At 45.8% G+C, this 20358-nt stretch overlaps 1 protein-coding gene and 1 non-coding gene across 5 annotated transcripts in view; both read right to left on the bottom strand.

The window, feature by feature from the left end:
* ZMYND11 (zinc finger MYND-type containing 11) overlaps positions 1–20358 on the bottom strand; it is a 77943-nt gene that overhangs the window by 51371 nt on the left and 6214 nt on the right. The window contains exon 1 of one of the 4 annotated variants that reach the window (XM_069958915.1): positions 9266–9359. The exons of 2 other annotated variants lie outside the window; for them this stretch is intronic. The gene's annotated coding sequence lies outside the window, so the exon portion shown is untranslated. Of the gene's footprint in view, positions 1–5419; positions 5444–9265; positions 9360–20358 lie in introns of those variants that run through there. One more of the 4 variants, XM_069958913.1, reaches the window with a different exon arrangement.
* Positions 9872–10053, bottom strand: LOC138784986 (U2 spliceosomal RNA). The gene has a single exon (XR_011362000.1). It is a non-coding gene; the product is annotated as a U2 spliceosomal RNA (small nuclear RNA).

Raw genomic sequence — 20358 nt, 5'->3', positions numbered from 1 at the left:
ACTGAGTGAAAGGGTTGCTGTACAGCCATAGCCTTACATGTCCCCTACATTCAGCTGTAGCGTTGTCTACGTATATTCACATGGATTTTCCCCTATTCAGGGTATTTAAAGGGGGTTGTCCAGTGAAAATCTTTTTCTTTCATATCAACTGGTGCCAGAAAGTTATGTAGATTTGTAATTTTCTTCTATTAAAAAATCTTAAGTCTTTCCATACTTATAAGCTGCTGTATGTCCTGCAGGAAATGTTGTTTTCTTTTCAGTGTGACACGGTGCTCTCTGCTGACACCTCTGGCCAAGACAGGAACTGTCCAGAACTGGAAAGGTTTTCTATGGGGACTCATAGAAAACCGAGACAGAATTCCTGTCTCGGCCAGAGATGTCAGCAGAGAGCACTGTGTCAGACTGAAAATAAAACATTTCCTGCAGGACATACAGCAGCTGATAAGTACGGGAAGACAACATTTTTTAATAGAAGTAAATTACAAAGCTACACAACTTTCTGAAACCAGTTGATTTGAAAGAAAAAGATTTTTGCTCGATAACCCCTTTAATATGTATGACTACCTTAAAGGGGTTATACAGCGCTACAAAAACATGGCTACTTTCTTCCTATGACAACACCACTCTTGTCTCCAGGTCAGGTGCGGTTTGCAATTAAGCTCCATTCACTTCAGGGGAACAGAGTTACAAAACCTGCACCGGAACTGGAGACAAGAGTGGGGCTGTCTCTGGAAGAAAGTGGCCATGTTTTTGTAGCACTGGATAACCCCTTTAAGAGTATGGGTGGTAAACCAAGGGAGCATGTGTCTACATAGATAACAACAACAAATGTTCCTGTCCAGTCCACAAACAATACACGGGCTAGAAAATCTCCACTTCCCCATGTTAGGAGAGCAGGATTTCTCTTCAGAGACGCATCCGTCTGGCCTCTCCACGTGACACAATGAATGGCGGCAGGGACCGGATCCTGAGTAACAAGGGACCTCTGTTGACAGCTGATGTAATGCGAGACCAGGGAAGCCCTGCGCCGTGTGGGGACAGAGATCTGGGAGAATGAGAGCTAACAAGTCAGTGAGTGATGGGAGTCCACAGGCCGCCTGCACAATCTACTATAAGGAATCCCATCTCATCCTGCAGACTAATGGCAGCTATTGTTCTCTGGAAGCAGCCAGTACAAGCTGGGGAGAAAATTTGCATCACATTCTCTGCCGGGAAGCCTTGAGACATCCCTGCACCTGCTTATCTGGGATGAGAAAACCACTTTAAAGTGTCACTGTCGGTTAAATTTTTTTTGCAGAAATCAATAGTACAGGTGATTTTAAGAAACTTTATAATTGAGTTTATCAGCCGAAAAATGCATTTTTATCATGAAAAAGCAGTTTGAAGCTCTCCCCCCTGTCTTTATGGTTCTCTTATAGAGAGGTGAGGGGTGGAGAGAGATGAGGCACCAAAACAGGACAACAAAGGGTTAATATACAGCTACATCCCCGGCTATCTCCTCTGACATCAGCACTGACCTCTCTGACCTCTCTTCACACAGGTCCCGCTGTGTAATCCTTTGTTCTCTGCTCTCTGCTGGCTACTAATCTCCCTCCTCCCCCCTCCCCTCTCTATAGAACAGACAGGGGCACATCTGATACAACAAGACGTGTGAATTCCTGATAATGAGCAGTGGATGAGAAAGGGGAAGGAGGGGACCTGGGGAAAGTCTTTTTGAATGCAGATAATGGCATATTTGCCTAATAAACCCAATTACAAAGTTTCTTAAAATCGCCTGTACTATTGATTTCTGCAAAAAATGTAACAACAGTGACACTTTAAAGGGTACTGTTATTTACGAAAAAACTTGTGTTACACAGACATGTCAAAAGTGTTCATTAGTTGGGGTCCTAGTGTCCCCCCCCCCACCCACCGATTTCTAGATATTTCTGGAGGAATTGCCCTTCACTCCCCTGCTTGGTGCTCAGCCTGTTTCATTGCAGAAGATGGGCTCCATAGACTTACATGGGATCCTGTCTCAATAAGACGGATTAAAGGGGTATTTTCATAATTTAAATTGGGCAGCTGAAGCTTTAGCATGATGGGCATTGTAGTTTTGCAACAGCTGGAGGGCTGCAGGTTCCCCATCCCTGATCTAAACGTTTGTTAGGTGATGGGAAATACAAAATAAAGCAATTCTGCAGAAGCACTGCATTAGGAAAGGTGCTTTCTGTTTAAAGGGGCTATCCAACGCTACAAAAACATGGGCACTTTTCCCCCTCTCTTGTCTCCAGATTCTGTGGGCTCTCAAACTTAGTTCCATCGAAGTAAATGGAGCTTAATTGCAAACCACACCTGAACTGGAGACAAGAGAGGGGGAAAAGTGGCCATGTTTTTGTAGCGCTGGATAACCCCTTTAAGTTTGACCTCACTGTGTTCCTGTACTGTTGATAGCTCAATGCCTAGGTTCCCGTCCACTGTTCTCCCCAATGAGATGTCAGTCAAGTGGTCGGGACAGTCCACTGTCTCCCACCGAGGTCACACTTATCTCCAGGGCTTGGATTGTCCCTGGAGACGTGTAACCTCACTGGGAGACACAGCAAGGCCAAGCTAATTCAGCTGCGTTCTGGCACCACGCCCCATCACTGCTTTAAAAAAAAAATATATATATAATAATAATAAAAATAAATATATATATATTACATTATTAATTTCTACATCATTTTACTCTGAGTGGCAGCAGTAAGGGGGCGGCGCAGGGCTCTCTGCTGCCACCAACTTTCATGTCAGGAACTGCAGGGCTGTCTAAGCCCAGGCGTCCGCTGTCCGGCAGCACTGGATCAGAGCAGGGGACCGGGAACTGCAGGGCTGTCTAAGCCCAGGTGTCCGCTGTGCAGCAGCATTGGATCTGAGCAGGGGACCGGGAACTGCAGGGCTGTCTAAGCCCAGGCGTCCGCTGTGCGGCAGAACTGGATCAGAGCAGGGGACCGGGAACTGCAGGGCTTGGACAAACCCTTTAAGGATTTGTTCACACACAAATAAAGAGTTTAACACAGCATTAAAGCAGCATTGTAAATAGTACGTGTCAGTGTATCTTCAGGGTATTTGCTGCAGATTTTTCTAACTTACATTAAAGAGGTTGCTCACCGAAACAAAAAAAAATTTCATTCGGATCAACTGGTGTCAGAAAGTGCCAGGCATTTGTAATTTACTTCTATTATAAACTCTCAAGTCTTTCAGTACATATCAGCTGCTGTGTGTTCTGCAGGAAGTGGTGTATTCTTCCAATCTGAAGGCCCTATTCCACAGAACGATTATCGTTTGGATAATCGTTAACGATAAACGATCTCAAACGACCTGAAATCGTTCACCCAATTACACCGAACGATGATCGTTACTTATGATCGTTCTTGCGGTCGTCTTGTCGTTGCTATTGCGTTCATCGCTCCTGCGAACGACGTCTTATTCAATGCGAACGATTTGCGAACGAGCAACGATAAAAATAAGTCCAGCTCTCCAACGATTTCTTGTTCGTCGTTTAATCGTTAACTGCTATTCAACCGAACGATTATCGCTTCGTTCCGAATGATTTAACGATTATCCGAACTATAAACGTCCCGTGGAATAGAGCCCTGACACAGTGCTCTCTGCTGCCACCTCTGTCCATGTCAGGAACTGTCTAGAGCAGTAGCAAATCCAAAAAAAATTAAAAAAAAACACTCTCCTGCTCCCCAGAATGATAAAAAAATACCACTTCCTGCAGGACATACAGCAGCTGATAAGTACTGGAAGACTTGAGTTTTTTTTTTTTTAACTAGCCCTTTAATTCTGCAGCAAATCTACAGTGTTTGAACAAACCCTAAGACCAGACGTATCACATCAGTAGGATGGAGCATATGGGACATCCCCGGCCTTCTTTTCACTAGAGAAGAATGCACATGTCCGCTGAGATCAATGAGTGATGTGTACTCAGACATCTCTACAATAGAGACAGCTGTGGTAGTAATGGCATGGAGATAGATGCCGGGGCCAGGGAGATTGCTCCTATAACTAATCCTATATAAAACTACATATGGGAACCACATGGGAGACGCTTAGCCGGATAGTATTCAGCAGCCTGGGTGTATTAGGATAGATGGGGTTATGTCTGTCCTCACTACGCAGGGCACATTACACACAAGTACATGCGCTGCAGGTGGTTTTACAGGTTGTTGAGAAACCCTCGAAAAAAATGGTAGAAAATACTCCTAGAAGACGGCACCACAGACCCGGGCAATGGGCGCTCATCACGTCTAAGAACAAGTTCCTCCAAACTGTAACTACAGCTGCAGCAAACCCTGAGAATTACATTGTACTAATGGACGGCAGGGACCCATGGAAACACGGGTTCCCTGCAGCTTTCTAGGTTTGCTAATAGAGACTTGCATAGATACTGATAAATTGGTGTCAGAAAGTTATACAGATTTGTAAATTATTTCTATTTAAAAAATCAGGTCTTCCTGTACGTATCAGCTGCTGTATGTCCTGCAGGAAGTAGTGTAATTTTTTCCAGTCTGATACACTGCTCTCTGCTGCCACCTCTGTCCATGTCAGGAACTGTCCAGAGCAGCAGCGAATCGTCATAGAAAACCTCTCCTGCTCTGGACAGTTCCTGATATGGACAGAGGTGGCAGCAAGAGGGCACTGTGTCTGACTGCAAAAAATACACCACTTCCTGCAGGACATACAGCAGCTGATAAGTACAGGAAGTTTTTTTTTTTTTTTTTTTTTTTTATAAATACAAATAATTTACAAATCCATATAACTTTCTGACACTAGTTGATTGGAAACATTTTTTTCCCCTCTGGAGTAGCCCTTTAAGGATGCAGTTTTTAAATTTTTGCGCTTTTGATTTTTTACTAGAGATGAGCGAACCTGGAGCATGCTCGAGTCGATCCGAACCCGAACTTTCGGTGGCTGCTGAAGTTGGATAAAGCCCTAAGGCTATGTGGAAATCATGGATATAGTCATTGGCTGTAGCCATGTTTTCCAGACAACCTTAGAGCTTTATCCAAGTTCAGCAGCCCCCACTAATCAAATGCTGATCGTTTGGGTTCGGATCGCCTCGAACTCTGTTCGCTCATCTCTATTTTTTACCTGTCGCCTTCTAGGAGCTGTATCACTTTTATTTTTTCACCTAGAGCAGGGGTAGGGAACCTTGGCTCTCCGGCTGCTGCAAAACTACAACTCCCATCATGCCTGGACAGCCAAAGCTTTAGCTTTGGCTGGCCAGGCATGATGGGAGTTGTAGTTTTTCAACAACTGGAGAGCCAAGGTTTCCTACCCCTGATCTGGAGAGACACATAAGGGCTTGTTTTTTGCGGGAGAAATTGTAACTTATCATTAGAAAAAAAAAAAACTGAAAAATCCGCTGCTCTTGAACAGAGACCAGCACACTTACAGTACGTTTGACTTTGTGTGAATCCGAGCACTCTGTATTTCATGCCTAGGGCTGCATCCATCTTCTCCAGCCACTGGGATTCAATTACTGAGCGTTCTGGTTCAGGTAAACCTGAACTTACTGCAAATTCGCTCATCTCTACTTGAGAACATTCCCTTGGGATTTCCTTTACATTGTCCAATCTATAGGATTTCCTCATGGATTTAGCAGCAGAAGTGGATGGAAACTAATGTGAGAACACAGCCTATAGCATGGCATGGTTCTCATGTTACATGATGACAATGCTGAGCCCATGAAGACTCATATAAGTCATAAGAAATGTCACCCCACCGCCACACAGCTATATTACCCTCTATAGAGAGGGACAGCAATGGGCGTCTCATCAATAAAAACGGTCTGTAGCAGAACTCCCCAACCCACAGCTATCCGAAAACTACAACTTCCATCATGACCTGCTGGTATTCAGCTCTCAGTGCATGATGGGAGTTGTAGTTTCACAAAAGACAGAGGGCCAGAGCATGAGGAACCCTTGTCTAAAGGGAACACTAGCCCTGCTGGCCACAGCAACCAACCACAGTGCAGACAAGTCTCACAAACTACCAAAAGCAAGCGTCTGCAAAGTTCCAGGTTATAGTTTCCCTTTAAAGGGGTATGCCGATGAAAATTTTTCTTCTTTTCTTTTAAATGAACTGGTTTCAGAAAGTTATATAAATTTGTAATTTATTTCTATTTTAAAATTAAATAATTAAATTAAATATTCCCATACTTATCAGCTGTTGTATGTCCTGCAGAAAGTGGTGTTTTCTTTCCAGTCTGACACAGTGCTCTCTGCTGACATACAGCAGCTGATAAGTACTTAAAGACTATAGGGGAATTATTAGCATGTTAGGCAAATCTAACATGCTGGTAGCTTCCTAGTGGACATGAAAGGTATGTCTTTTACCTTCATCCTCAGCGCTGGTCCTCTGCTTTTTATTCTGAAATCTTTTTCCCAGTAAGTTGTTAGGACCACTGCGGGCATGGCTACCGCCACCCAATTAGGAGGGGTGGGTCGGCAGGGGACGTAACCAGGCCCCCAGTTTGCTCCTAACGGCTTACCGGGCAGGGGACCTCAGAATAAAAAACAGAGGACCAGCACTGAGGATGAAGGTAACAGACATCCTCTCCTCCTTAGCTCCACGTGCCCACTAGGAAGCTATCAGCAGGTTAGATTCATCAAAGGTACAAAAAGTGTAAAAACATATATTTTTTTTATTATTTAAAGTGGTATTTCCATCTGGACTTAAATGGCATATACAGAGGATGAGTCCTAAAGGTCTAATAGATGCCAGCCTCACAGCAAGATCAAGGGTGGGTGGCCGTAAGCAGGCTAGAAGATAGTAGTCAGGAAGTTTGGAAAGTCCTATTAATGTTAAAAGGAATTGTTTAAACATTACAGCCCAATGAGCTACGCTATTTCACCTAGCTGAGTAATAGAAGCAGGGAAGCTTGTGGTTGTATGTGGTTTATACTGTGTACAAGAGCCCAGCTGTTTACTGCCTCCTGACCACCTACGGCAGCAGCAAGCACGCCACCTACGGCAGCAGCAGCAGCAGCAGCAAGCACGCCACCTACGGCAGCAGCAAGCACGCCACCTACGGCAGCAGCATGCACGACACCTGCGGCGGCAGCAGCAAGCACGCCACCTACGGCGGCAGCAGCAAGCACGCCACTTACATTTTATTAGTAAGAGCCAATCAGGGTGTGTTAAAGGAGAAGTCCAGCGAAATTTTTTATTTAAGTATTGTACTGCCCCCCAAAAGTTATACAAATCCCCAATATACACTTATTACAGGAAATGCTTTTTTCTCTGTACTTACTACTGTATCAAGGCTTCACTTCCTGGATAACATAGTGATGTCACTTCCTGGATAACATGGTGATGTCACTTCCTGGATAACATGGTGATGTCACTTCCTGGATAAACATGGTGATGTCACTTCCTGGATAACTTCCTCCACTTCCTGGATAAAATGGTGATGTCACTTCCTGGATAAAATGGTGATGTCACGACCCGACTCCCAGAGCTGTGCGGGCTGTGGCTGCTAGAGAGGATGATGGCAGAGGGATGCTCAGTGTCCCTTAGTGTCCCCCTGCCATCATCCTCTCCAGCAGCCACAGCCCGCACAGTTTTGGGAGTCAGGTCATGACATCACCATGTTATCCAGGAAGTGACATCACCATTTTATGCAGGAAGTGAAGCCTCGTAGTAAGTGCAGGGGAAAAAAAAGCACTTTATAAGCATTTCCTGCAACAAGTGTATATTGGTGATTTGTATAACTCTTGGGGGGGCAATTCAATTTACACCAGAAATCTCCTTTAAGGGTTTTTGGCTCTATCAGCTGAAGTGTAATATTTGCACCAGCGGCGCAATGTTCTGCAGTGCTACCCTATTCATATAAATGGGACAATACTGCAATGCAAAGACAAGCGCAAGTAAACACCGATCCCTTTTAACAGCTAAACCTGGCAACCCCAGGATACGCATGCATGTTGCATAAGGGAAACTGACCATGCATTGTATAAACACCTTTAGTGATGCTGTGTGATCCGGCATCTTCAGTAAAAACGCACTGTCTGCGCCTGGCTGTATTTTCAGGCTCCCTTGCCTCATCCAGTTGTCAATCAAACTGGAGGAGAGGGGCAGCGGCCAGAGATTAGGGTGTGAGCTGAAAGTGTGACAGACCCGCCTCTGTGACAACCAAAGATGCCGGATCACACACCATCGCTAAAGGTAAGTATGCACTGCTTGTGTGATCGGCACCTGGATACTGGCAGCACTGATATATTCACATCCTTTCTGTCATTTTAAAGTCTCCCTGTCATTGGCAAAAACTTAACAAGTCAAAACTTTTATCGGGGACGGTGCCAGCACCAAGAACCCGACCAATGATTGTTGGATTTAACCTGGTGTGCTCTTTACTCCCTGGCCCACCGCTTGATCAGCCTCATTGCATAGAGTTACAAGCCAGGGAGGGACATGCACTATAGCGGCCTGTGGGGGGATGGAGCACACAGACCCCGACTAATCTAAACTTATGTCTGTGAGTAAAACTTAGGGTGCGTTTACACAGAAAGATTTATCTGACAGATTTTGGAAGCCAAAGCCAGGAATGGATTTGAAAAGAGGATAGATCCCAGTCTTTCCTTTATGACCTGTTCCCTGTTTATAGTCTTTTCCTTGTTTTGGCTTCAAAGATCTGTCAGATAAATCTGTCTGTGTAAACGCACCATTAGGGTCACACTGGGGATCCCCTTTAAATGTCTTAGTGTACCCCAACCAAAGTCTGTTTACATGTTGCAAAACTACAATGCCCAGCATGCCCTGACAGCCTTCGGCTGTCAGGGCATGCTGGTCATTGTAGTTTGCTACAGGTTAGGGATGGGCAGTCCCTGTTTCTCCATCCAGTCACGTGACAAGTCTCCCATTGGAGTAGACAGGTGTGTAACTGGTGTGCACTGGGTTGTCACTATACACAATGGTGCAGATAGTGCAGCCATATAGTGCACAGGCTGTGTCACCCTATACATAGGTACATGCCAGGGCTGCCCTATAGAAGTTAATGGCAGCTGCCAGTCCCATCCCTGCAGCACTACAAGTATCCACAACAATACAGCAGCTGCAGGAACTAGGTCACTGGGCAATAACAACCCGGCAGCCCCTGGCCGCTCCATGGGCGTAGTCACGGGTGGGTCCACACACGGGCCCACCCAGCCATATTGGGGGAGAATGAGACGACCGGAGGAGGGAGGGGGGTGGGGAGGGAAACGGGGCCGCAACGACGCAGCGCCGGTCCGCTCACTTACCTGGGCTGGATCGGATGATGACTGGCCCTTGTCTCCCACCAATGGGAGCGCTCAATCCTGCTCCATAGGCGCGCGCTGATTGGCCGATTACCGGTTGGTGGATCGCACACGTCGGGAGTGACGTCAGGCGCATGCGCAGTGGAGCCGCAGGCCAGCTAATCTACGCCGTACTCCGGCCTGTCGCCATTACTGTGAGACGAGGACAGTTCGGTCGCGTCCCGATGCCTCTCCTCGTGTCCTAGTGTCACTCTTCTGACTAGTTTCACACGAGGGGAACGTGTGGAGTGACAATATCTGTGACCAGCTACCTGTGGCTCTCCAGCAGTTGAGGAACTACGTGTCCCAGCATGCTTTGCCAGCCAGAGGAATCATGGGATTTGTATTTTTTTTTCCTATAGACTCTCACAGACGCTGCTGGCGGCTCTTGTCTGCCCTGGTGACAGGATGTTTTTATTTACCTCTTCCTGACAATGTCAAGTGTCCTTACATAGAAGGGAGGAGCCGCTCTGTACAGTATTGTTTCTATGGTTTCTGTCATAGGACTGGCCTATTCTCTATGCTAGTCCAGGGATAGAAGCTCTCAGGTGGCATTCACACAAGAGGCAACAAAATTACCTCAATGAGCTGCACTGCAATACCAGGTCAATGCCTGGAGAGGACAGAGCAAGCTCTTTTTCCATCCTGTTCTAAAAATCCATTTAATATATGGTCCCCAGATAGGGGACGTATCAGATATTAAACTGATAAGAACAGATACTACACTTGATCTTTTCTTTTTATGCACATATTTGTTTTTTGCTGTCTCTCTAGTACCGTATACAGGCAATTTATACCAGTCAGGTGTTCACTTGCAAATTATAAGCCAAACTTGCAGTATTACATCTTAAAGTCACGTCAAAAGTTTTGTTTGGTCTTGGTCAGAGTGTTCAGACCCGTAGTCCTCTTGAGAACGAGCGGGGAGAAGACTATATTAAAGGGGTACTCCGGGCTGGGGTTATTTTTAGTGTATGGCCGTTGAAGGGGTGGAAATAGAGGCCGCCGGTAACTTACCTTCCCAGTTCAAGCGCCGGGTCGCGCCGCCCCGTTTTCCTGTCCGACCACCACTTCCTGGTCTGAGCTGCGGCTTCAGATGTGACGATTAAAGGCAGTTCAGCCATTCAGTGGTCGGAGCAGAGTCCCGCTGAATAGCTGAGCTGCCTTGAGACGTCACGTCTGAAGCCGCAGCTCAGACCAGGAAGTGGCGATCGGATGGGAGAACGGGGCGGCACGATCCGGGACCCGGCACTTGAACTGGGGAGGTAAGTTACCGGCGGCCTCTATTTCCACCCCTTCAACGGCCATACACTAAAAATAACCCCCACCCGGAGTACCCCTTTAAGCACAGTCCTATCCTGGCACTGTGTCACATGATGAGTTGGTTTCCTAATGTAAGTCTGTGGAGCCCGACTCACTGACACAGATCGGCCCAGGTCTAAACACATAGGGGGATATTTGCTAACAAATCTAAAAACACGATTTTGTCAGATGTTTTGGCATAATTTCCAATCTAATGTGTTTAGTCAAATTTATGTAAATTGTCTAATAGCATAGTTAATGTGTCTTAAAAATAATGGTCTTTTAATTAGTCTAATAATTTCACCTGGTTCGGAGCAGACGTAGCGATGTGCCAATAAATGCGACTTTTTAAAAAATTGAGCAGTTAATAAATTCAGCTAAAAAAGAATTCTGGCGCACACTCGATCTAATTAACAAGAAAAAAATCGAACTCAAAAAGTCGCATCTAATTTGGATAGTCTTGTCTAAAAAAGCTTCATAAATTCATATTAGAATTATTTTGAGCACAAACTAGATATATTAGAATAAAAACAGACGCAATTAGTTTGATAAATGTCCCCCTAAGAACCAGATTGATCAAAACTTTTGGCATATCTATGACGTCAAAAGTTTTTATGATGACAGGTAAACTTTAGGGGTGCGTTCACACGTACAGGATCAGCAGCAGGATCTCTAGTGGTCTCTCACATGCGTCAAACTCAGGCCCTCCTGCTGTTGCAAAACTACAATTCTCATCATGCCTGGACAGCCAAAAGGAATTGTAGTTTTGCAACAGCTGGAGGGCCTGAGTTTGACACCCCTGGAAGTGCCAGTCTTTGGATGTGGCTATCATCTGCCCCCGGATATATAAAGAGCTTAGGTCTTGAGTAGAAATGAGTGCAACTCCAGCATGTTCAAGTCTGATTGGTCAGGGATTGAATACCGGTGGCTGGAGAAGTTGGATGCAGCTCTAGGGAGTCTGGGAAAACATTGATACAGCCTATGGCTATGTTCCCACACAGTATCTTTGCTCAGTATTTTTGCAACCAAAACCAGGAGTGGATTGAAAACACAGAAAGTCTATGTTCTTACACTGTTGAAATGGCCGTTGCTTTAAAATAATGGTAATGATTTGCCATTAAATGGCGGCCATTCGCTAAAGTTCATCAGTGTGAGAACATAGCCTTTCTGTATTTTCAATCCACTCCTGGTTTTATGTGTGAATGATCATATCCTATGGCTATATCAATGTTTTCCAGGCAGCCCTAGGGCTGCATCCAACTTCTCCAGCCACCAGTATTCAAAAACTGACCAATCGGACTTGAGTATGCTTGAGTTGCGCTGATTTCTAGTGCCGAGCCTTCTCTATACCTCCTTAAAGGGGTTATCCAGCACTATAAAAACATGTCCACTTTCTCCCCTCTCTTGTCTCCAGATTGGGTGTGGTTTTAAACTCAGTTCCACTGAAGTAAATGGAGCTTAAAGTGACTGTACCACCAGGCCCAGGCTGAAGCACTGGAGGCGGGCCGACCCACCCTTAGTGGGAGGAAACCCCAGCCCCTCGATGATAGGGTTCCATTGATTCTAATGGAGTCATGTCGTGGAGGGGCGGGGGGTTTCTTCCCACTGGGGGTGGGTCGGCCCGCCTCCAGTGCTTCAGCCTGGGCCTGGTGGTACAGTCACTTTAATTGCAACTCGGAGACAAAAGAGGGGGGAAAGTGGGCATGTTTTTGTAGCGCTGGATAACCCCTTTAACATCACCATGATGGATGTTGCAGTACATCAAGGTGGGTTAGGGGGTAAACACCAGATCATGAGTAAATGGCATTGTCATATCATATACATACGGTCAGACTACCTCTCTACTGTTAGGGTACTATTACACAAAGTGAATTTTTGATGATAAATGAACTTGAATGACCTGAAATTGTTCACCCAATTACACGGAGCGATGATCGTTACTTATGATCGTTATTGCGTTTGTCCTGTCGTTGCCGCTACTGCGATCGACGTCTTATTACATGCGAACGATTTGCAAGCGATCAACGATAAAGATAGGTCCAAATTCTATTAAACGACCAACGATTTCTCGTTGGTCATTTAATCGTTCTCTGCTATTACACTAAACGATTATTGTTCAAATCCGAATGATTTAACGATTTTTCAAACTATAATCATTCAGTGTAATACCACCCTTACACTCTGACTCAAGATGTGTCATGGCAGCTACAAGGACCCTCAGAAGGCCGCCATGAAAGCTAACAGGCACTCTGTTTTTCTAGCGGCCTCCAGGACTCTTGTTCTTAGCAGAGGAATTTATTACAGTAAACTAATCGAAGTGGAAAAAATAGGAAAGTATGACTTTCTATACATGTCCCCGGTGTGAGGTGCGCAGCTGCTGGCAGCTAAATACTCTTAAACACTATACTTCTTCATGTGTGAACTTGTCACAATCTTCCTGAACTATTTCTGTAAGTGATAAAAGTCTTAGAAGTTACAGTATATGACACAATCCGCAGTCCTGTAGCAATCTACACTAGTATACTCTACTTTGTTGGTCACTTTGTTGGTCTGTATTCTTGTTTGTTAAACCGCACAGGAAATACAGATGTATTATGGTGCCTTTACACATAACTATTATCGTTTGGATCTTCGCAATATCGATTGCATTTGAGCGATAATCGGCTCGTGTAAACACAGCGAACGAACAAGCGACGAGCGAGAAATTGTTCATTTTGATCTTTCAACATTTTCTCAAATCGTCGTTGGTTGTTTGCTAAAAATTCGCAGATCGCTTTGTGTAAACAATCTTTCACAGATTCACCCTATGGGTATGTGCACACTTGGGAAAATCTGTCATGGAATCCGCCGCTTGCACTCGCTTGCGGACTGCGGTGGGCGCACACGTGTCTGATCGTGTCATAGACTCTATTCTATGCGCAGGAAGATTCCATCGTCTGTTTAAAGAATGAACACGTTGAATGAATGATCCGCGAGTGGCGGATTCCGCAACAGATTTTCCGTTGATTTTCCGAAATGTGCACATACCCTATTTGTGAAATGTGCTTAAGTGATCTTAAAATGATTGCAATAACGATTTTTTTAAACGATTTTTCAATTCGTCTAAACGCTGATCATTAGATAAACCAAATCGTTGCTTCAAAATCGTTAAATGATCGATTAATGGTGTGGAGGAATGATTTGGAATGGAAGCTGACGGGGGGACCATAATTTATCATGATAAATGGTAAATGAGGCCCTTCCGGGAGCTTAGTTGAGTGTATGGAGCACGGGTGGTCTACCTGAGGGGGCTTGCCTGGGCTTCAGGAAGGAATGGTTGGTTGGGAAGGGCTCTGCTGAGCAGAACGGCTCCAGAGATGGGGCGGTTCGGCCAAAGAGGGTACCCTGAATGGATGGAATTACCAGGTGGATAAAGAACAGAAGTATATCTCTGAAATTTTGTAATTTCGGGTTTTTTTTTTTCTTTTTCTTTTCCCTTCTTCGGGGGGTGAAATGTATGCAAGGGGAGCGGATTTCTGCTAAGGGACAACCGAGTCTGCTGGCTAAGTGTTGACTTTATAATTTTTCAATTAAGTTAGTTTGCTGTGCTCTCCCAGCGGTGTGTATAGTGGTAAGATATAGTGGTGGTGTTAGTAATCTGGGATATACTGATGGTAAGGGGAAGATTTTACATTTTAGATAGTACCTGGTAAAGGGATGGATTGAGCCCCCTGGTGAAATCCCCTCCGGACCATAATGCTGTTTGGTCATGTTTTATAATGGATGGTAATGAACTAGACTGGGTATATTTAGCAAATGGAGATTGTATGGGGTAGGATGTGGATAATTGAGGTTTTAACATAATTTTGTACTATGGAAAATTAATAAAGAAATTAAATTAAAAAAATAAAATAAAAAATTGATCGATTGAGAGAATTTTCACTCTCTGTAAACGGACGATTAACCATGAAGACTGTATGTAGTGCTCAGTAAGGGGAATCCTGAGTTTCTGAAGATACTTATCTGTATTTGTACAGTGTGGGATGGAAACAGTTAATCATGGAATGTGCGGGTGAGGTCTTGGAGCTGGTATGACGGTAAGAAGACATCGGTGTATTCGATACCGGTACCATGAGGGAAGTTGTTAAAGAGATTAACAATGTAGATTGCTTATTGTTTAATGCTGAACAGCTTTAAACCATTTCAAAGAAAATGCCTGAGCATCTCACACTGCTTGTGCAAATAGTCACTACCTAAAAAGGTGTCAAGGTACTTCTCTTTAAATAGACTCCCCCAGCAGTATCCTGATTTGCATTGTATACAGTGGAGGGCCATAACAAGAATGTGTGACCATTGTAATGGTAAAGAGTAGAGATGAGCGAACCGGGTTCGGGTTCGAGTCGATCCGAACCTGAACGATCGGCATTTGATTAGCGGTGGCTGCTGAACTTGGATAAAGCTCTAAGGTTGTCTGGAAAACATGGATACAGCCAATGACTATATCCATTTATTCCACATAGCCTTAGAGCTTCATCCAAGTTCAGCAGCCACCGCTAATCAAATGCCGGAAGTTCGGGTTCGGATAGACTCGAGCATGCTCCAGGTTCGCTTATCTCTAGTTATGAACAAAAATTAGGAGATAGAGTATGGGCCATATTACACAGGATGATTATTGTGCGGAAAACCTTTATATTGTTTGAATTGAAACAATAATCGTTTTGTGTAATTGCAGGCAACGATCGAAAAATCATTCATCTGTCCTTGATCGTTGATTTAGCTCTAACCCTAAAATCATCGTTAATTGTTCAATGTAATTCCGCATTCGTTCACTAATCGTTTAGTGTAGTTCCAAATCGTTTCTACTTTTGCTGGGATCAGATGGGGTAAACGATTGTTGTACCAATAGTAACGAACGACTGTCGTTCTGTGTAATATGGTGAATGATTTCAGGTTAACGATTAACAAACTCATTTGCAATCGTTTATCGCTAATCATCAAAAATCGCTTCGCCTAAGACTCCAGGTCAAAGTATACAGGGTTTGTGCTTATTTCATATCAATGGGAACGTGAGTCTCCATAAGGTCAGTTTACACAATACAAAAGACAATGGACAGCAGTGATATCCAGGGGGAAGCAACCACTACTGTCCAGAAAAACACAATGGATCGTCTTGCATTTGCCAAACAAAAAAATTAGATCATAAGTGTCAAACATGCAGCTCCACAGCTGTTGCTAAACTACAATTCTCATCATGCCAAAGCTTTAGCTGTCCAGGCATGATGGGCATTGTAGTTTTGGAACAGATAGAGGGCCACACTTTGACACCCCTCATCAGGATAATAGTTCTTAGAGTCAGAGGTGAAACTTTTCACTGTGACCATAGCAGGTCAGGACTTCACCTATAGCAGTTGTCTTTCCAGGGTCCTAACAGTGACTACCATTTCTCAGACCCCCTCGGACTTACAATAAGACATTCACAACTACTATATGAAAGTATGTATCAGTGCAAATAGGCAATGAATAACAAGAATAGAAACTCATCAATAGATGACAAAATGTATATTAATATGTAAACAGATGATGACCTAAATCAGAACTGTCAAACTCAGACCCTCCAGCTGTTGCAAAACTACAATTTCCATCATGCCTGGACAGCCAAAGCTTTAGCTGAGGGCCTGAGTGGTGGCAATATAATGATCAGAGAGGACCTGAGCACCCAGACCCCGATCAATCAAGGGTGCATTCACACATACAGGATCCGCAGCAGATCCTGTACGCGTGAACGCACCCTTCACCCTGAAGGCTCTGACCGCTACTTTCGAGACTGGCTCGTCTGAGCAGTGACAGCATGCTCAGCCAATCACTGGCCATGGCACTGTTCCGTCTTAGTCAGTTTTCGGCACTGCCAGAAGGAGCGATCAGTGCGTTCATCAAGGGACCCAAAGACATAACAGGAGGATCCCTGAGGGAGCGTGTTAGGTGAGTATAGGTTGTTTATAACATTGAGAATTGTGTATGATTAGGAAGTCTCATTTCTGCCAGTGCATTGTTATACAGATTCTACCTGACCTCCCTTTTTCCTGGGACTCAATATCCATGGATAGGAAAAAGTTATCATTTCTAGCTGGAATGTTACATAAACACAGATAACTGTGAAGCCAGGGCCGAACACTGACCTTGCAATCTGCACAGTTCAAAAAATAGTTGTTTTCTACTAAACCATAAACCATTGCCAGCGCCGGACTGGTGACGTCTCAAAGAACGCACACTTGCCTAGAATTCTGTTTAAATGGATATTCCAGTGGAAATCAACTGGTGTCAGAAAGTTATACAGATTTGTAATTTATTCCTATTTAAAAATCTCAAGTCTTACAGTACTTATCAGCTTCTGTATGTCCTGCAGGAAGTGGTGTATTGTTTCCAGTCTGACACAATGTTTTCTGCTGCCACCTCTGTCCATGTCAGGAACTGTCCAGAGAAGGAGAGGTTTTCTATGGGAATTTGCTACTGCTCTGGACAGTTCTTGACATGGACAGAGGTGGCAGCAGAGAGCACTGTGTCAGACTGAAAAGAACACACCACTTCCTGCAGGGCATACAGCAGCTAATAAGTACTAGAAAGTAAATTACAAATCTATCGGATAAAGCCCTTATTGTGGGGCTCAACCTCAAAGATAAAAGATGCTTGATTATAATATGTGTGTGGAGATGAAAAGAATTTTTTTTTTAACTAAATTTGAAAAGTTCTTTGCTTTATTCCAATATTACAGGTAGAGAATACAGCGTGCTGTGTAATGTTACAGGTAGAGAATACAGCGTGCTGTGTGGTGTTACAGGTAGAGAATACAGTGTGCTGTGTGTTGTTACAGGTAGAGAATACAGTGTGCTGTTACAGGTAGAGAATACAGCGTGCTGTGTGGTGTTACAGGTAGAGAATACAGCGTGCTGTGTGGTGTTACAGGTAGAGAATACAGCGTGCTGTGTGGTGTTACAGGTAGAGAATACAGCGTGCTGTGTGGTGTTACAGGTAGAGAATACAGCGTGCTGTGTGGTGTTACAGGTAGAGAATACAGCGTGCTGTGTGGTGTTACAGGTAGAGAATACAGCGTGCTGTGTGGTGTTACAGGTAGAGAATACAGCGTGCTGTGTGGTGTTACAGGTAGAGAATACAGCGTGCTGTGTGGTGTTACAGGTAGAGAATACAGCGTGCTGTGTGGTGTTACAGGTAGAGAATACAGCGCGCTGTGTGGTGTTACAGGTAGAGAATACAGTGCTGTGTAGTGTTACAGGTAGAGAATAGAGCGCGCTGTGTGGTGTTACAGGTAGAGAATACAGTGCTGTGTGGTGTTACAGGTAGAGAATACAGTGCTGTGTAGTGTTACAGGTAGAGAATACAGCGTGCTGTGTGGTGTTACAGGTAGAGAATACAGTGCTGTGTGGTGTTACAGGTAGAGAATACAGTGTGCTGTGTAGAGTTACAGGTAGAGAATACAGTGTGCTGTGTGGAGTTACAGGTAGAGAATACAGTGCTGTGTGGTGTTACAGGTAGAGAATACAGCGTGCTGTGTGGTGTTACAGGTAGAGCAGTGTTTCTCAACCTGCGGTACGCGTACCCCAGGAGGTACGCGCCGCAGGCTGAGGGGGTACGCCGGGAGGTGGGGGGAGAAAATATTTTGGGTGCCGGGACACTGCTATCACCCAGCAGTGTCCCGGCACCTATCCCCGCCGCTTGTCTCACATCCTTCCCCCAGCAGCAAACTTACCAGCTTTCTGTGGGGTACAGGACATGGTGAGGCTGCTGGGGGAAGGATGAAGTCCGTGGTCACAAACCAGCAGCCTCTCAACTCACTGTCTCTTAGGCCCTGCTGGTCTGGCCGCCGGCGTGGACAACAGCCTGCCGCCGCATCTCCTCTCAGCCGGGTCACCTCAGGCAGCCTGTTCGGGATTCGTCCCCAGGCAGCCTCACGCTCTTCCCCCGCGGCTCCCGGAACGGGTTGCAACGTCCAGCCGGGGGCTCCAGGAGGATATGCGGCAGCCTGGGGACGAATTCCGAACAGGCTGCCTGAGGTGACCCCATCATCATCCCCATCATCACCTCTCTCCCCCCTCCACCTCCTCTCTACCCCCATCATCACCTCTCTCCCCCCTCCACCTCCTCTCTACCCCCATCATCACCTCTCTCCCCCCTCCACCTCCTCTCTACCCCCATCATCACCTCTCTCCCCCCTCCACCTCCTCTCTACCCCCATCATCACCTCTCTCCCCCCTCCACCTCCTCTCTACCCCCATCATCACCTCTCTACGCCCATCATCACCTCTGTACCCCCATCATCAGCTCTCTCCCCCCTCCACCTCCTCTCTACCCCCATCATCACCTCTGTACCCCCATCATCAGCTCTCTCCCCCCTCCACCTCCTCTCTACCCCCATCATCACCTCTCTACGCCCATCATCACCTCTGTACCCCCATCATCAGCTCTCTCCCCCCTCCACCTCCTCTCTACCCCCATCATCACCTCTGTACCCCCATCATCCCCTCTCTCCCCCCTCCACCTCCTCTCTACCCCATCATCACCTCTCTCCCCCCTCCACCTCCTCTCTACCCCCATCATCACCTCTTTCCCCCCTCCACCTCCTCTCTACCCCCATCATCACCTCTCCCCCCCCCTCCACCTCCTCTGTACCACCATCATCACCTCTCTCCCCCCTCCACCTCCTCTGTACCCCCATCATCACCTGTCTTCCCCCTCCACCTCCTCTGTACCCCCATCATCACCTCTCTACGCCCATCATCACCTCTCTCCCCCCTCCACCTCCTCTCTCCCCCCTCCACCTCCTCTCTACCCCCATCATCACCTCTCTACCCCCATCATCACCTCTCTTTGTAAAAAGTGGAAGTCCACAGCTCCAAGTAAAATGTAAAGTCTTTATTAGAAATCCTCTTAAAATCCAAACATAACAATAGAAAACACGCCGACGCGTTTTAGGACACTGGTCCCTTCATCATGGCAAATTTATACTGAATATTACAAGCTTTTATAAGAGGATATGACCAGTATGTTACAAGGGATACGCCCCCCAAAAGGGAGGAGAAAAACATCACATGATGCTAACAGGTGTGTGCTAATAGTTGACTCCTCCTCTCTACCACCATCATCTCCTCCCTACCCCCATCATCTCCTCTGTACCCCCTCCACATCCTCCCTACCCCCACCACCTTCTCTCACCCCCATCACCACTCTCCTCCTCTGTCCTCCTCTCTCCCCTGTCTTCCTCTCCCCCCTTCACCTCCTCTCTCTTCTCTCCCTTCTTCACCTACTCTCTTCCCTGTCTTCCTCTCCCCCATCACCTCCTCTCTCCCCTGTCTTCCTCTCCCCCCTTCACCTCCTCTCTCTTCCTCTCCCTTCTTCACCTCCTCTCTCTTCATCTCCCCCTTCACCTTCTCTCTCTTCCTCTCCCTCTTCACCTCCTCTATCCTCCTCTTTCCTTCTTTTCCCCCTCAGACCTTACTCTCCCCTTAATCTCCTTGTGGCTCAGAGGCTGGAGAATAGAGGAAGATCCCCTCCATGGGCGGATAACGTGAGTATGAATTTTTTTTTGTTTGTTTGTTGGGGCAGGAGGGGGAGGGAGTAGAATGGTGGGCATTACTATGGGGACAGGGCAGAAGGCATTATTACTATATGGGGGGGTCATAGAAGGAAATATTATTTTTAAATGAGGGATCCTAAATACGGGGACAACCCACACACCTACTCACTTTACAGCGCATTACACCAAACAG

This window comes from Dendropsophus ebraccatus, chromosome 2 (assembly GCF_027789765.1).
Source record: "Dendropsophus ebraccatus isolate aDenEbr1 chromosome 2, aDenEbr1.pat, whole genome shotgun sequence".
NCBI lineage: Eukaryota > Metazoa > Chordata > Amphibia > Anura > Hylidae > Dendropsophus > Dendropsophus ebraccatus.
Note: the sequence above shows the minus strand (reverse complement) of the source record. Positions and strands in the feature narration are given on the sequence as shown.